The sequence below is a fragment of the Excalfactoria chinensis genome, chromosome 1, assembly GCF_039878825.1.
Source record: "Excalfactoria chinensis isolate bCotChi1 chromosome 1, bCotChi1.hap2, whole genome shotgun sequence".
NCBI lineage: Eukaryota > Metazoa > Chordata > Aves > Galliformes > Phasianidae > Excalfactoria > Excalfactoria chinensis.
In genome coordinates, this window is record NC_092825.1 from 77,578,068 (window position 1) to 77,595,165 (window position 17,098).

Below are 17,098 nucleotides of genomic sequence, written 5' to 3' on the forward strand. Positions count from 1 at the left end.
TGATAAACAAGAACAAGGTAAAATAAGGAAAGAATTATTCATTTTCTTGTTACACCACAATCTTTTATTTTCAGTGCTATATTTCAAACGCACTATCTAAGGACAATCACAAAAGTCTTCTGAGCTGCTACTTAACTCAGGGCAGCTCTCCTGGACTCACTATTGGAGGAAGGGAACATCAGACCATTGAATGATGGTCCAAGTCTTTGCTGGAATTGATAAAATTCCATGAAGAACACCACCTGAAAGGACTGAGACATGAATTTGGGTACTTGAATGAGGAAGGGCAGCAGTAAAGCAAATTCCAACTTGATTATTATTATGACCTCATTGCAGCCTTTCAATACCTGAAGGGAACTTACTCCCAGGAGGGGAGTAAACTCTTCGAAAGGGCTGATAATAGCAGGACTAGGGGAAATGGTTTTAAGTTAAAAGAGGGAAGATTTAGGTTGGATGTTAGGGGGAAGTTCTTTACTAGGAGAGTGGTTAGGTCCTGGAACAGGCTGCCCAGGGAGGTTGTGGATGCCCCGTCCTTGGAGGTGTTCAAGACCAGGTTGGACAGGGCTCTGGGCAACCTGATCTAGTAAAGGCATATGTTTGGTGGCCCTGCTAGGCAGGGGGGTTGGAACTACATGATCCTTGAGGTCCCTTCCAACCCGGGTCATTCTGTGATCTGTGATTCTGTGATTATTATTATTTTGCAATTGAATACAAAGTCAGGTATCAACAAAGCTAAAAAAGTTCATTTCTTCATTCTTGCTGTCAGCCCTACTTGCACTGATGAAGCAAAACCTTCAACTACTGCACAGCTTGCAGGTAGATCTCTTTCTAAACATGCATCTAAGTGTCCAAGGAAACTTACCAGCCCCAGGAAGAATTCTGAACTCAAAAAAGGACAAATACCAGCAATTCTACCTCTGTAACCTCTCTGAGTGCATTGTAAGAGGACTGTAAGCTGATACTGAGTCATTGTCATGGAATAGCCCACATTCAGGGTCCTAAAATACCATCTTGTCCAGAACAGATTAGCAGAGTCCAAAAGACTGGTTGGGAAAGATGCATGATTGTTAACTGTTTGGCATACTGTTGGTTATCCCAGGTCTAAACTATCTTGGGAACCGCTCTAGCAGCTCAGCAGTGTTGGTGGCTCCAGTGGTGAAAAACATTTCCAGACACTGTTTCATTTACTAGTAGGAGAACTGCTGAGGAAGCCAGCTCAGAACTTTGTTATTGCTATTGATCTGACACAAAAGGGTATTTCAGTGATGAGCAGCAACATGAAATGAATAGATGGGAAGGTATAGAAATAGGTCATGTTTTCATCTGGATTCAATTTCTGATCCTCTGGTGCTTTGTGGTGGTGTTTGTATTCTCTCGGTTGGTTGAACTGGCATCAGGACAGACTGCTGTTTTCTGTAGATCTATTGGCAAGGGAGATCAGCCCAGTTCTGTTCTGCAGCTGTTCTTGCTAAAGCTCATTGCATGTATGCCATTTGTTTGCTAAACTTGGTATGAGGGGTTCTGTGTTGGAGTTGTGTTCTCATTAGCCCGTTCAGCTGTCAAAGTTGGGCTCTAGCCTTAGCTTCCATACAGTTGGCCTAGAAGGACTGACTTATCAACTAGTTTTGGAGGATTTTATTTGTAGAGTTGTATCTACCTAGAGGATTCTTTATGGCATACAGCAAAGTTGTTATTTTTTTCATAGTAATTCTTTCATTTTTAGACTGAAACTCGATCATTCATTAATTATGAGGCTTCTCCATATATAATTCAAAAGATATTCAATGTCTATTCTCTGTAATAAAATTTTACTTTGTTTTTGGTAGTTTGAGGTTCATTTTCTCCAAGTTCGATCTACAGCTTCCAGGCAGTGGGTTACGGAACTCGTCCTATACTGCTTAATACAAACATCACTGAGTGTTAGCACCTTTTCTGAGTTGATTGGCTGGAACTTAGGATTTGAAAGATGTCCAAGGAGGCTGGCAGGTCACAGGTGCTCATGATACAGAACGTTCCTCCAAGCCTACGAGTGTTTTACTCCCCATGCATGTTTGCATAGGTTTTATTTTCAGCCTTCATCTTTGAGTTACTGTATGAATTTAATGAGAGGCTATGTTTTTCTGTCAATTTAATTCTGAGTGCCAGCCTGAGTCAAAAGCCTTTATTTAAGCTTACGCCTCAGAAAAATACCTCTGCAGCTTTTGTCTGATACATGCTTGTTAATGAGCATCTGCACGGTAATGTGGTTAGCGCTTAGTTTCCTACGGAAGAATCCCATTTGAATTCTCAGGATTATGTTATTGTTGGCCAGATACCATAATGCTTCTTTCTTGAGGATGCCACTGACTGGATCGCTTAAAAACATCTCTGTGGTGTGGAGGGATTAAGTGCATCTTGGCATTCTGTGCATTTGGGGTAGTTAGTTAATCTGACTGCATGTGGTCCTGAAGAGAGTCTGGTGGGCACACAGGCCCCCGCTCCCAGTACTCAGATTGCAGCAAACTTCAGAGAAACACATGAGAAAAGGAAGATTTTGTAATCTGGAAAGCCAGAAGGCCTGAGGAACTCCAGAGCCACAGCAAGCACACAGAAGGTTGGGGGGAGTGATGTATTTAAACATTTAGCCAGAGTTGTGATGAGGAAATTGCAGACAGGGTAGAGTAGAACGCTTGTTAATTGTCGATTTTCTGGGCATTCTAGCATAGAGGCACTCGCTCCTGTCTTGTTACTTGCTGAAGAGGAAGAGGGGTTGAACAGAGAAAGCTATTTATTTTTCTGTGTGTGTTTTTAATTGTCCCTCCTGAGACGGGCTTTTGCACAGTTGCATGTTCAGTCTGTTGCTCACAATTTGTTTTCTGACAGTTGAGGCTCCACTATCAGAATGCACCAGCTATAGTGGGGTGGCATTGCGGTCCCGTGGTGGACAGGCTTTGTCAGTCAAGTTTTGGGTACCTGTAGAGTTGTTCTTATCTTTCAAGCCTAGACAAAGAGACTTGTCCCTCTGGTATCAATTTGAAGTGTGACTTCCATCCTGGTGGTTAGATGCCCTACTTGTTTGCCCTGCACAGCTGTTGTATGCTTTTCTTTGCAAAGACAATACTGATCAAAAATATGCTTTGTAGTTAAGGAACTGATATTCTCTTATGTTACGGAGAAGAAAAATATTAAGGCAAGTTGTACTGGTCTGTTGCTGTTGTCATATCACCACTTGGTGATGGAGGGCAATTGGGTCTCCACTGTTCATTTAGTTTTTAGTTTTTTCTGGTGGTCTTGATCCTGCTTCTAGACTTCTTCCCAGTTCTGTTACCAACATGGCTGGACAGCACGGTATGCTAAGATAAATGTGAACTCCTCAAGAGCAAAGCAGAGAGATTACTTAAATGGACACATAGACTTTAATAGCAATGATGACTGCACAATATGGAGATACCCAATCTCTGTTTAACTGCCTTGTTTTCAGTTTGGCCATGGCAGCAGGAACTCACTGGGAATTAAATCACCGCACTCCTCCACTGTGCTTTGTAGGCCTTGCCGAGCTTTGTGATGTGGTATGACTTCTATTAGTACCAAAACACATCAATTGGACTTGCCAGCAGTGCCCTGCTGTGTGTAGATGGCAGCTGGCCAGATGTGTTGTTGTACTGTGCTCAGAGCAGAGCTCAGGGAGGCTGCCCTGAGGGGTGGCAGCTGTTTTCATTAGCGGCTCCTGCAATGCTCTACATAAACCTGAACCACGGATAGCAGTAGTAGGGAAGTGAGAATGCATGAAAGAGAAGAATAGATTAAATTTCTTACCTTTACAGGAAGAGAAATAAAGGAGGAATGTCAGATACCTCAAGGGAGCTCCAGCTGAGTGGGTTTTTTTGTTGTTGATTTTTTCTCTAGAAAGTCTAGCAAAAGCCATTTCATTTCTTAGTCGTTGGGAGAAAGCTTGGTGAAAGAGATCACAGGTTTAAAAGCTCAGACCAAATGCAGATTAAATAGGGAGAGGTGGGTTCTCTCCATCTATGGACTCAAAATAGACTTTCTGGGATAAACAAGCTGAATATATTCTGTAAGTTTTCCATACATTTCCACTTTTTCTGTTATTGTTAATACTCTTTTCTCATGGTTCTCTCCTCAACATCCCCTCTCCCTGTACAAAGACTCACTTCACTGAGTCCAAGTGATTATTAAGATGCTGGTCATCATTGTTCTGCAGTTCAGTGAGCAGGCATCATGTGACATACAACAAACTACAACTACCAAGGGTCTGTGTCTGTGCCTTGAATCCAAACTTGAGGCAACCATAACCACAAGAGTAATCTGGAAATGACTTCCATAAAGTCTTTGCTTTCTGTTCTTCTGCTGAGGCACGTAGATATGGTTTATATATATGTGGTTATACTGTCCCCCTTCATGACATGGTTGTGGAGCTCTTGGTGTTTCTAAATAATTTCAGGATTATCGAGTAGACAATAGTGTGAATGTTACATACCTGATTGTGAGTCCCTTGGTCTGCTGGACTCTCAGACATAGAGTGTAAAGCAATACAGGGGCACCTTAAAGAAGAACGCCCTTCAGTGGCATAGATGAAACATGCTTCTTTGAAGTTGCCTTGTCAGTAATTGTCACGATAGGAGAGAATGCCTGAAGTATGTTTATAGGTCTGTTTACAGGAGTTTGTCAAAACAGAGTTTTATCCCACTGGAAGTGTTGAGACTTACAAATGTGTGTTATTTTTCCCCAAAAACAGATGGAAAAAAAGATGAAATCTTTTCTTTTTATTTTTTATTTTTATGAAAGAAATATTTAGGCATATGGGAAGCTTTTCTTTTGACATCATAGAGATTTAATTTCAGAGATTCTGAAACATTGCATTTCTTCTTTATCATCTCAACTGCTAAATGACTCAAAATATTTCAGCTTTTAAAATGGAACACAAACTGGTACATACTCTTACCTGACTAAAATTAAACATGTAAGTGCTTCCTAGTAAAAGTGTCAATGAAATGAATTCAGATTTCCATCAAAGTATTTTTATTCTCACAGTGTTTTGTTTTGTTTTTATACCAAAGTTCTATTGAGGAAATTCTAACGAAAATCTTTATAAAGTGTTTGGCACTGGAAAAGTTCCAAACATGTATTTTTATAATAATAAAAATATTATAGATGTGTGTATTCCAAGAGAAATGCGTTTGCTCCCTTCCCAAAGTGCTTCCTTGACAGACTGTGTTGACAGTATCAGATATTACAGTCTTTGGAATCAAAATGGGGAACTGGCTGAGAGGTACTTGTCATGAATTGCAAATAGCTAGCGTTTAGCCTAAAACAAACAAACAGAAAAACCCACAACTGCTAGGAAGACGGAAGAGAACCTCACTTAAACTGTGCTGTCTGGGATGGGAAGATATTCATGATTTTGTCTTTATCCCATTTTTTCTGGCTAAAACACCCACACGTACAAATGTTTTCTTTCTTGGTCTCATTTAAAAGTCTTAGGGACTTCTCAGATATGTTGTATGTACTCCCCTTGGCTACTTAATACACTGCAAGATATCATTGCACTCCAGAAGCGGTTCATTGCTCAGACAATAAGAATATCACTTATCTGACCAATTGCAAGGAAGCAGTACCATTTGAATTTGGAATATAGTGTATGTGTTGAAGCCATTTATGAAGAAAATGCAAACAATTTAACAAACATAATTGGGAAACAAAAAACAAACAAAAGCAAATTCAAAGCAATGGCCCTCTGGTCATGGACAGAAGCTGAATATGTTGGCTGTCTTATCTGGCATGAGTTACTTGCTCAGCTGTACATACAGTCATTGTCCACCAGGATTTGGATTGGGAGCCAGGAGCTTGTTGCTAGGCCTTCAGCTGGTAACAGCCTTCTATCACTAAATACTTCCCTGATATAAATAGCTAACGTTTAGAGAGAGCTTTTATGGAATCTTGCTTAGTATTTAATAGAGAATTTGAGCCTTTCTATGAGAATCTTTCTTTTTCTTTTTTTTTTCTGTATTGGAAAGACATGTAGACTGCCTATTAAGTTTCTCAAGAACAACCCTGTTAAGGTGTTATCCATCACAAACTTCTTTCTCCTCTTTTCTCCTCTTAAGTCAGACAAGTCAGTTAGTGTTCTTGATAGGTCAGATACAAGGCTACTGCTCATCAGCAGGGCTCCCAAGATCCCCATGAGGTATCAGTGAAGCTTTATCTGTTTATGAGGGCTAAGGATTTGTCCCTACGAATTTCTCTGTGTCTTCTCTCTCATGCCTTCAAACTAGCATTGAAGCTAATTTTTGAATAGAAACAGAAAAATGACAACTGGGCTTCAACATTTTTTCTACCCTTGCCAATCATAAGTAGCATCACAGGTGTCTTGCATTTTGCAGCAGCCTCTAGTACTGGAAGAGAACACTTTGTTTTTCTGCAAAGGGTTTGGCAGAGCGTGACCAAAGAGGGGAGCCAGAACGTCAGCAAAGTAAGAGAAGTAGCAGCAGTCAGGCAACAGGATGTAATTAAGGATTTCTGGATGCTTGCGTGGGCCTGTCACTGGTGTGTATTACTGTCTTTCAGAACAGATCCACTAGTTAATTAAAGCTAAATGCAGATCACCTTCTCTGCTTTCTTTCCCTATCTGTTTTTTCCTGTATTTTTGTTGTTGTTGTTCTTTTTTTTTCTCCCTTGAGCTAAAGGTCTTGGATCACTCCACTGAGTAGAAGCAGTGACTCGAACTGACTGTAGAGTTCTTAGCTAGATATAACTGTCTATGGGACAGGAAGAAGAAGCAGTACAAGAGAATTTCAGTTTATTTAGCTTCCTGTAACCCATGTTTGTATGGCACTCAGCGCCTTCCCTTTGTATAACTCAACTATATCAAAGGACATGAGTTGCATTCAAACAGCAACTGGGAACAAACCTTCTAATAAGCTGCTCTTCATGTTGATCCTACCTAGGAATCAGGTGGCCTCAGCATTTGAGGGAGCATCCCGTGGGATCTCTCAGGGGCTCTGGGGTGGGAAGCGAAAAGTAGTCACTGGGCATAAACTCTTTGGGAGTGGGGAGGTCGCTGGAGCATGGTGTACTGGAGAAGCAGCAGCAGGATTGGTGAGCAGCAAGGTGCCATATGCCAGAGTATAAAGGTGAGGTGGGGGTTTTCTGTCATCTGTAAATGGCATACCTTGATTTTAAGAAAGCCTAGTCGTGTCTTTTCCTTTCACTTAGCAATTCTCTATGACCCCGCCTGCCTGGCTCAGCAGTTAATGTGTTGTGCATAGGAAACTCTCCTATCTATTAAGTATTGAATATTTTACACTCTTGTTGCAGGAACATTTCCTCAGGATTTTTGAATGTAGTTAAATGTCATGTTGACGCACTGGGAAATCAGGGTACAAGGTAGAACCAGGAAAAGTCCCCATTTATTCCCATGGTACTTCTGCTGATATTAAAATATTTATAATCTGTCTCTGCTTGGACAGTTTTTCCAAAGAGTTTCCTAAGAGTTGACCAATAACTATTTTAAGAACCTCTTAACAACTATAAAAGCATTTTTATGTAGTATGTGCTTACAAAAGTATGTGTACGTAAAGTATGTTACAAAATGTATGGCTACAAGCAGCATCCATACGACATATTTGCAGTAGCAGACTGTCTGTTTCCGCTCATCTTCAAACTGCAGAAGCCAAAGTCTGGCACTTTGGCCCTGTTCGTCCCATGTGTGAGACACTGATTCCCTGTTCTAGAGAGAATGAGTAAAAGCCATCCCATCCTACTTGCACTAGTGACACTGACTAGATGGTTAATGCTGGGATTTGGGAAGCATTGACGAGGATGTTGCCACAACCCATGTGTGAGCCACCCAATGTCCCTTTTTTCTTGCAGATGGAGAAAAAACTTTCTGACTCGACAGCATAAAAGAAGGGTGATTTTTTTTTTTTTTATTTTTTTATTTTTTCTTTCCGGGGGGAAAAATTATATAGAATTATGTCACATCAAGAAAAACACAATGATTAAAATAACTTGCTATGAATATTCATTCTCAGCTTGGCAGATGGATGAAGTGGGCTGAGCATTTGCAGAATATTGCTAACTGAGCTCTCTTCCAGAGAATAACATTTCAAAAGAATTTCCGATTAGGTCTGTTGGCCAAAACTATAAAGGATTTTTCTCTTCCTTCTTTTCTTTCTTTGGCATTCCGAGCTTCCACCTTCCTGCCGAAATGATTTTCTCTCTAATCAACAGTTTCGGATACTTCTGAAGCCTCACACTGAGGCCTTCCAGATGGGTTCACTGCAGTGGGAAGAGAAATGGTTGTTATCATTATTAGTATGATTATCATTTTTAACTCTTACATTTACGTTGTCACGCTTGTCCCAAAGGATCTCAAACTGGTTTGCAAACAAGGGTCATTTCCACCTACCAGACAGTCACCTATAAAGGAGTGAACATTTTGTTGAATTAGATTTGTGATAAGGACAAAAATAGACTGTACGCTTTTAGAATATAGGGTTGGGGGGGGAGAAGTAATTAATGAGAGCAAAATGACCTAAACTGGAACTCAGCTGCGTTTGTATTTCGAGTATTGTGAAAGTCTGCACGGGCACAGCAGCAAGCAGTTGGTAGCAGAGTTGTGCCTCCTTGGAGTGTTGCAGTGCCCCCTAGCAGCAGCTTTCATTATTAGTCCGTATAGGCTTTAAGGGACTCTCAAATGCTGATGCTATCTCAAGTTCGGTTTTCAGCTAACCAAGTTAAGGAATACTCCACCAGGAATAGCGTTGAACAATAGAGTTATGTTGTGATACAGTATTTAGTTCTGGTGGTGGTGTGAAGTCAGGAATATATATATATATATATTATATTATATATATATATATATATATATTCAAAATTAAAATATTTGGTGTTTGCTCATATTTTTCATGGCATTGGGTGCTACTCCAGTTTTCCACACCACTTGGAGTTGAACAGGGTTCTTGGCTTGTGGAGTCTCCTTCTCTGGAGATATTCAAGACCCTCCTGGACGCCTACCTGTGACGTGGTGTAGGGAGCCTGCTTTGGCAGGGGGGTTGGACTCGATGATCTCTAGTGGTCCCTTCCAACCCCTACAATTCTGTGATTCTGTGTGATTTCTTGTAGGCCAATGGAATCCAACCCTCCCCCCCCCAGTTTATTGACCTTGTCGCATGATAGCTGTGCAAGCCGCACACAACATGTCTAATGCTCTGGTTTGCACATTGCATGGGGCTCTTAATAGGTTTTGTTGTTGTTTTCTGTGTAGATATAGCACCGTACCACACTTCTGAGCAGAGCAGACCACTAGCTCTTTTGAGGAAGTTAGGATTCAGGTATTGCTATATAGTGCCATTTTGCCTAGTCGTGGGATTGCAGAAAGATATTCCTATGTTTACTTTTCAGAGCTGTCAGTGCAAGTTGGGAACAGGTGTTATAGAAACCTTGAGGCTTTCACTGCTTTGGACAGATAGAAGATGTGGAGGAAATATGACCATTCAGGAACAGAGCAGAGAAATGCAGGTTTATAAAGAAAAGAGGAATGCAGCAAGCAAGAGTCTGCTTCAGAGTGATTTGTTATCATCCCAGCAATAGTTCTTGTTTCAACTGAGCATGATCTCTTCTGAGAAGAGGAGGAATCTAATCACAATGATTGATAATTCCTTCAGAGGTTCCCCAGTAGGTATCACACTTAGGACATGGAAAACCGCTCTGTTCTGAGAGAGCACATAGGAACAAAGCACGTAGCATACTGCTCCGAGGGTATCCCATCTCACTTCAAGTTCAGCCCTTGAACCAGGATGTTTCATTGCTTTGGAGAGCAGAAACAATTGTTTGAGGGCCATCCCAGGAAGGCCCCTGGCAGGTGGATGTGTGAAAGCCAGTGCTCCGGTTTAATAAACTCAGTACCTCTTGTACACCTCTCTGGCAAATGGATAGTGACACAGAGTCACCAAGCTTTGCCGGCAGTGTTGCCTGAGGCTTTAATTGCTTTCCACATAAAGTTATTTATCTCCACATCAAGAGGGTTGAGACCACATTTAGGGAGTAATTACAAAGCTGCCAGAGGGACTGGTGTTTGCCATGCCAGCCAGGCTGTGATTTATTGGTTCTGCTTACACTTAGAAAGCAAGCTTTCCCCTCACCTCTTCCCTTCATCCTCTGCATTGTGGCCAAAGGCATCCGTATCCCCCAATTCCCTCCTATGCTATCTGTATGGAATATATTGGACGGCTGTAAAGAATCAAAAACTGTGAGCTTAGTTCTGAACACTGCTCTTATTGCTTTGCTCCTGAGGTACTTTCTTTCCTTTCTCTTTTATTTCTTTTTATATAAAAGAAATTGTTATTAGAATTTCCAGTGGGATTTAATGGCAGTATTTGGGGAGACTCTTTGCTTTGCATGAGCTCTTGATTCTTCTGTACCCTTTATAGCAGCAAACTCTTTCTTAGAGCATTTGAAATGCCTCTTCCTTATCAGTGGGGTCTGTACTGTTTCGGTAGCTGTTTACTTGTGAAATGCAAGTAAATGCAGTGTGATCAACCTGTAGTCTTAGCTAACTGATCTGCAGATCTCTGTACTGTCCCTCCCTTGGGCTCCATATGCCCACCCAGGCTCAAATGCCTGTTGCTCTTGGTCTGCATCCGCCCTTGCTGATCTGTTCCTTCATTTGGTCGTTCCTTGTTTTCATTTGGCTTTTCATAACAACAGTTTTCAGGTAAAACTCTGTTTAACCTGAGTAGTGATCTAGTTGTATGCTGTTTGATACTAGACCTTAACGCATCTCTTCTGCTAACTGAATGGATTTTTGCGATCGCTGGTGTATTCGTGTCACTGGACTGAAAACCTTGCCCCAGCAGAAGTGTGATACTAAGATTTCACCAAAGATCATAAACTGCAAGGATGAAAGGGATCTGCTTGACTACAAAGAATACTTACCATAAAAATGGAAACAGTGAGAGAGACTCAGCGATTGCCTAAGTAGCATGCTCTAAGGCTTCGCTATCCTCAAAACTGAAACTTTTTCCTAATTTACAAATCAAATCTACCATTCCGTATGCTAAGCTGATTTCTTTTCTTTTTTTCCCCTGGCTGCTGCAGACACAGAGCAGCCTCCTAAAAATAAGTTTTCATGTATTCAAAGACTATTAGTCCTGCAGTCCCCTCTGTTATAGATAAAACAGAAATACTTATACCAGCCTTCCTTCATGGGTCAGGCTTTCTAAATCTCCTCATTTTTTTCTTCCACTCTGGTTTTCTTCCAGGTGATATGCCTCCATCCTGAGGTCTGCTGCCCAAAACTGGACAACAGTTCTCCAGATGGTGTTTCTCCATAATTATGCTCACCTTTCTCATTATACCTTGTACCTTTTGCACATTATTCTCCTTTTAACATGGCATGCATTTTCTTCCTCTGTTGCCTCATATTTAGTTTGTGAACTCAGGTCATTATTGCAGCACCACTCAGTATCTAATCAGTGATACTGATGAGACAGTTTGTGTATGATGTAATCCCACTCTTTGATGTAGCACTTGGTGGCTTTTTCTGTCGGATTTCACCTTGCTTGTTTTGGACCACTCCTCCTATTTTCCAACATGGCCTTGAAATTCATTCTTGTTCTCCAAAATGAGAATACAAATAATCAGTCTCAGCTCAGTGTTTCTCACTGGTTCTCACCAATGCAGAGAACCACAGGATAACAGCGATGTGACCTCAATCTTTTCCCCAAGACATCTTCCCCTGGCAAATTTACTGCAAGAAAGGAAAATCATGAATTATTTCACAGTAAAACCAAAGAAATTTTGTAGTTTTCTTGTTTGTATGGGTTGGTCACAGTGGGAGCGGATTCCTTTGGACTGAAGGGATACCTGTATAGCTTTGATTTCTTCAACTTGTCCATCTCAATGTGTTGCTTTAAGAGTTTAGTCAGCTGGTTTTCTAGATTCTTGTTTACTTTTCTCATTCAGAAATGTTTTTCTGACTCTCAAATAATTTTATTTCCTTGCCCTTATTTATTAGGATAGGGATTTAATCCTTATCACTTCCAAAATTGCAGCGTTTTCAGCCAGCTTCCTCATTAGTTTTACAATCCTCTTTCAAACAATTTAGTGCTTCATTTCAGTGGTTTTGGGGTATTTTTGTGTGTGGGTTTGTTGTTTTTTTTTTCCCTTCTTTTGTGGAATTCCTGAAGGACATGCAGCCTGCTCATGAAGTGGTCATTGTTTTCCAGCACATCAACAACAGTTGCTTTGCAAATAGACTTCTGTATTCCATGTCAAATTGCACTGAAAATAGCCTCCTCTCTTTGAGCTCCGGAGTAAGCTGTTCTAAGTGATAATTTATTTAGCACATCAAGAAATTATATTCCTAAATTGTCACCCAACATGACACCTGAAACATTTCTGTAAGCAGATAACCAAAGTTATCCACATTGTTCTGCTTTATTAGAGTGATTGCTGCTTTGATGTTCATCAACATTATGCATTTAGTATTCTTCTGTTCTCTTGATCAAGAGGATGGTGATGTAACCCTGCTAGTATACTGATATTCTCATAGTTGGGGCTTTTGGAGTTTACTTTGTGAACATGTCAAAACATTTTATCACTGAAATCTGGTGAGGGGGTGCAGCACCCTCATCTCTAACTGCCTAGCGTGTTCTTCATGTACAGCTTTTGGAACCCAAGAATCTATCCTTCCATTGATCTTTGTCATTCCATTAGCATTATTATAGCAAGTTTTTCTTCCATTACCCATCATTCTCAGTTACCCTTTATTGCTCTCAGGCTTCCACAATGCTATGTATGCACATGGTGATTTTTGCTCTTGGCTTGGAACCTATTTTTATTGAGATTATGAGTCTGAAACTCTGTTGTTTTGCATAATTTATTTCTGAAGTTATAGTGTTTCTCAGCTTTGCTTCAGCTAAAGTTTCTGTCTTGTCCTTTGCTCCCAGATAACAGTTATCTCTCTATTACTGACAGCCCTGGCAGATGTCTTTGTCTGACTTGAACGTTCCTCAGCACCTGCCAGCTTTCCTTAGCTCTGAATTTAAGAAAATTCCCTCCAAATCACTTTCATTTTCCGAAGAGCGGCTGGGGTCTACTGTGGTTAAGGTGGTGCATACCCTGTCTACAAATACACTATGTTTGTCTGCTGCCTCTACATTCCTAGTAACATTTATATCCTTCCTCTTTATTTGATCTTTCCATCCCTACAGAGTCCCTGTACTTCTAGCCGTCTGCGCAAGGTAATATGGTACCTATGAAATATTTCAAAGAAACCTGTCATAGAGACTTATGTGTATTTTAGATGTAATTCTCTAGGGTGTCTCTTATACAACTACGTATTATTGTTACAAGTACGTGCCGTGACCAAGGACCTCTCCTCTGCGCTTGTTGGGTATTGGTCTGGATGCCTGAGGAGAGCTATGAGCTCTATGAGCCCTATGAGCCCTGCTCTCTTACTTGCAGGCCCACAACTGAGTGCTCTGTTCCAACTGCAGGCTGTGCTGATTCTTTGTATAGCACTATTAAAGTGAGGAGCAAGAAGGGCGGGTTTGGCGTCTTTTAACTTAATGTTGAGCGTTTGTTTTAGGTGGAGCAGTAGAGCAGCCCCTTCTCTTTGATTTCTGACTCCTCCTTGAGCTAAAACAATTTCTGTTTGTGATGGCTGCCCGTTGGTAGGCTCACGTGAGGCACTGCACTGCTATCCTTCCCCATGCGCTGCCACTGTAGGAACTACAGATTGCTGAGTGGTGATGGGGAGCACCTAGGGAAACAGAATTGATTGATAAATAGGTGAACAAGCACTTTACACCCAAGTAAAAGTTGACTGCAAATGCATCAAGGTCAGAAGAGTTGCTTTGTTGAAAAATGAGAGGTTACATCTATGGCACTGTTTGCAGATGCCACAGATATTAAGCTGTTTTCTGTAAACAGACCGTGATCTGGCATCTTAGATAATTTTGTGAATTCAAAAAGCAATAAAGTGATTATAATCAGGAGTATGAACCAACATGCAAGAGGAAAAACACTGAGGTGCTGGAAATGTGGATTCAGAACTCTATTAGTGCTAAATCATTTCTGTACTCTCCTTCTTCTGTCCATTTCTCAGGCATTGTGAGTATAACATTTACCATTGTAGCCCTGGGCTGGTACCAGTAAACTTGTTATAAACAAAAAAACAAACACCCATCTTTAATTTGGTTTTATGGGGAAACTCAGCAGCATTGCTCTTTATCTCCCTGTCTGTGGAATGTGCTCTATCAGGGATAGGATGGGAGTGGGCAATTGTACCAGCTGTTAGAGAGTGGGCCGTGTCCTCAGTTCTGCCACTGACATTGTGAGCAATCTTGGAAATGTCATGTTCTGCCTGTGGATTTCCTCTTGGATTTTCCTCTTATCTTAATAAAAGAGCTTTCATTCCCACCAGCATTTGAGCTGTGTTCTAGAAATCTTAAAAAGCATGCATTCTATAAATGCAAAGCCCTATTTTTTTTACTATTTATCAGCTTATAACTGGACCTCTCTCTTCATGTAGGTACATAAGTCTAATTTTTTTCTGATCTTTGCCCCCTTGACCTCTTGTGCTCTTTCTCTTTTGGCTCCTACTGCTCTGTGTGAGCATGAGATGTATTATTCAAATGCCCTCACACTTCTCTTATTGCTAATTATATATTAAAGAGGTTCTGACTTCATTTTTGCTCTCTTCAGAGTCTTAGTCCAGCCGTGACACTGACAGAGAGGGCTGCCGGAGCTTGGCGAGAACTTGTGCAAATGGCACTTCTCTTTTTGGACTGTCAGTCTTAATGGAATATTTGATGAGCTGGTAATAACCTCAGCACTCCTTATGTGCAAAGCTGGGGGAGAGAGAGACTTCTACCAGCTTTCGTTTATTAATATATGTTTGCAAAAATAACGTTTTCTATACAGTGTTTTCCTCTGATTGATGCCACTTTCCATCAGCGTGGTCCAGGTCAGTGATGTTGTTTGAAAGATCCCTTGCTGCTAATTTGTGCGAGTTTCATAGGAGGAAAATAGTTTAGAGGGATCTGGAAAGCTCAGCTACTTCATGCTGACACCAGTGTGCAGAAGTGTTTGGGCTGTTCTGCTCCCAGAGAGGTGTTGCTTAGGATGCATTAGTTGTTGCAGTTGGAAACAGGAAGGAGACTATGTTAAGTCTGCACTACTGTTTTATACATTCACAGATTCTTAGCTCCAGAAAAGGCTGATGCATCATCCAGATTCACCACTAGTAGTTTCACAGATCTGAAAATTTCACTAGATCTAAGCCTGAGCCTTTGGCTTAGACTTGTGGTTACGGGTAGGTGCATTTGTAAGCAACTGTGGAGGTTTGGTGTAGCGGGTTCATTGGATTTTGCATGGTCATTTTTGGTCTTTCGCTGTGAAGAATCACTCTATCTGTTCCTCTGTCTGTGTGAGTTTAAGAACCCAAATTCGACCACCTTTTTTGTGTGTGTGTGATCTTGACTGCTCATTGATTTTGCGTTTGAACATTGGCAGCTGCTGAGACACACTGTATTGATGGATGTAGTGTGGGGACCTAAAGATGACAGAAAAATTACTGAATCCAGTGACTTACTGAACCAGAGATGAGTCTTTGTTCTGTCACCTGCTCTATGAAAATCTGACCTAACACATGAATTACGCTGTATCTTGCATATCAGGGAATCAGGATACCACAGGCAAATGTCTGTCATACCATGAAATGCCAGAGGCTATAGCAGCAAATTCTCTTAACAAATTCCCTTTCTAAGATATTAAGTCACATTTTCCTTTGTTTCTCTAAGTTTCTGTACAGCATTTCCTTCCCAGGTCAACCAGGCATGAGTTGCACCATGGCTAGAAGGTCTTAAGACTCACTAAGGCTGTGGGTTGTAGAATTTGAGCTTATGTAGATAAATAGAGAGATGAATTCTGAATTTAGTCCTCAACTGCCTCATAATGCAGAAGTGTTTACATCTGAAAAGAATACAGTGAGGCCATTTTCTACCTTAGAGTCGTGGGAGAACGGAAATGTTTTTCAATGTGTAGTGCAAACTGTGCATACTTTGGCATCCAAATAAACAAGCAAAACGACAGCTCTATCACACTGTAGGCAAAATCCCTGTTTCATACTCCTTTGAATACAGGGGGCACCGCCATCCCCCATTCTCCACCAGGCTCTCAGAGTCTTTTTTCTTAGGGATTATTGGAATTTCTTACGTTAAAACTCACACAGTTTTCCTTTGATTTGTTGTCTTTATTTTGAGTCTTTTAATGCATTAAGCTAGTAAGTAAATAACAATCTACATACATCTGATAGAGAGCAATAGATTAAATAACAATCTACATACATCTGATAGAGAGCAATAGATTAAACAGTATATTAATATGACAAAAATCAAAACAAAATGGATTTAGAGAAAATGTTCTGAGACTATTGCAGTGAAACATTTGAATGCTTTGCCATCAAACATTTCATTGAAGTTGACAATTCCCATAGAGAGGTTTTACTTTTGATTTTTAAAAATGGAATCAAAACTGTTTGGGCAGTTTCTTCCATAATCTCCAACAGTTTTAATGATAGATCGACTAAATTTCATCAGGACCTTTACCCATTAGGAGAGTGTCAGCTCACTGACCCGAAAGACAGTGTCTTTTTAGAATATACAAAGAATCAAGAAACCATGTCTTTTGATGCAAATTCTGATGCCGACTGCCTGGCTCACACCATATCAGTTTTCTCTTGAGCCCTTCCTTTCAGCAACTGAGGAATAGTCATTGTGTTGTTGGTTTTTTTTCCCCCACAAAAAATGTAGTCAATAGATGCTTGCTTGTATATGACTTGTATTACTGATGTGCAAAGAAATGTACTGCTGATGTACTCATATATGAGTAGCAGAACCAAAACAAGCTTCTTAGCTTGCTTTTTCTTTTTTGTTTTTCTTTCTTTTTTTTCTTTTTACATCAAAAAGTGAAAGGCAGGGAAAAGGCTTTTCTAAACCGTTCTTTTTTCCTTACGTTGTTTTTCCCCCAATATGAAGAGAATGATATCTGCATGGTCCACTTCCTACTAACCAGCACTCAAATCTCAACAGAG